The sequence below is a fragment of the Dysidea avara genome, chromosome 2 (genome assembly GCF_963678975.1).
Source record: "Dysidea avara chromosome 2, odDysAvar1.4, whole genome shotgun sequence".
Classification (NCBI taxonomy): domain Eukaryota; kingdom Metazoa; phylum Porifera; class Demospongiae; order Dictyoceratida; family Dysideidae; genus Dysidea; species Dysidea avara.
The window spans coordinates 28,239,798-28,241,213 of NC_089273.1; the positions used below are offsets into that span (position 1 = coordinate 28,239,798).

Here is a 1,416-nt window from a genome sequence, read left to right on the forward strand (position 1 = left end):
CAATGACTATTAAAATAGAATACACAAATCAGTTCATACTCACTCCATGCTGCCAAGATGATGGAAGATGTATGACAGTGAAAAATCCCTTATTTCAATTTCAATGATCAAAAGTTATCACACTCCTGTAATAATGGCTATTAAAATAGAATACAAAAATACAGTTCATACTCATTCCAGGCTGCCAAGATGACGGATCGGAAGATATACGACAGTGAAAAGTCTTTTATTTCAACAATCGATATTTAACACACTCCTGAAACAATGACTATTAAAATAGAATACAAAAATACAGTTCATACTCACTCCATGCAGCCAAGATGATGGAAGATGTATGACAGTGAAAAGTCCCTTATTTCAATTTCAATGATCAAAAGCTATCACACTCCTGTAATAATGGCTATTAAAATAGAATACAAAAATACAGTTCATACTCATTCCAGGCTGCCAAGATGACGGATCGGAAGATATACGACAGTGAAAAGTCTCTTATTTCAACGATCAAAAGTTATCATACTCCTGAAACAATGACTATTAAATAAGAATACAAAAATACAGTTCATATTCACTCCATGCTGCCAAGATGACGGAAGATGTAAGACAGTGAAAGGCCTCTTATTTCAATGATTAAAAGTTATCACACTTCGAAACAAAGGCTATTAAAATAGAATCAAGACTCACGGTAGTGAGTCACGCGGCCAAGAAACTACAAAGCGCATGCCACAATTAAAACGCGCAGCCACTACTGTGAGTTATTTACGTGTAGGGACAGTTTTGCAATGTCAGCCCCGAATTGTGCAATCTTTCTCAATAGGCTTATACTGCATTTTGTGATTTTAAAAAAACTTAGTGTCATCGTTTTCTTGTCACAACCTCTTAACAAGCATATTTAGATATAATTCACTCAATTTCTTGCTGTGTGTTACAGGTATCATCACATTATACCACTCAATACACTCGTGTTTCTACAGTCCATCTGGCACTAACATTATCTAGTACTGGATCGCCTCTATGCATATTTTCTCTCTAATCCCTACAATAACTTTTAAAGACACGATGTGGACACAAGCCCTAATGTCTGACAAATAAGTTGTGAAAGCGTGCAGAGCCGTAGGTTACCTTGGGAAGGCGTTTTATGCAGAAATCTTTATGACTCCTTTCAGTCAGTGCCACGCCTCATGCGAGCATTTATAATTGGCAGATGCCTTATAAACAAGGTGTGAAAGCATAGAGAATGTACAGACACTAGGGAAGGTATAAGTCATTAGTTAAGACTCCATTTAGTGCCATGCACCATACAAGAATTATTTTGCAAGTTGTGTGGAATGACCAAACCTCATGTACAAAGTCACAAACCACATTTCAGACAAAAAGGTTGTTGCTGTACAGTACGTACATAATGAAAGCCACTACACA

General features: G+C 36.7%; 1 long non-coding RNA gene across 1 annotated transcript; it reads right to left on the reverse strand.

Annotated features, from left to right (window-relative positions):
- Positions 1-201: 201 nt before the first annotated feature.
- On the reverse strand, positions 202-1,020 carry LOC136247022 (uncharacterized). Its single transcript, XR_010697030.1, has 3 exons — positions 570-1,020; positions 307-388; positions 202-256 (listed from the first exon to the last, which is right to left on the reverse strand). It is a non-coding gene; the product is annotated as an uncharacterized lncRNA (long non-coding RNA).
- Positions 1,021-1,416: the final 396 nt, after the last annotated feature.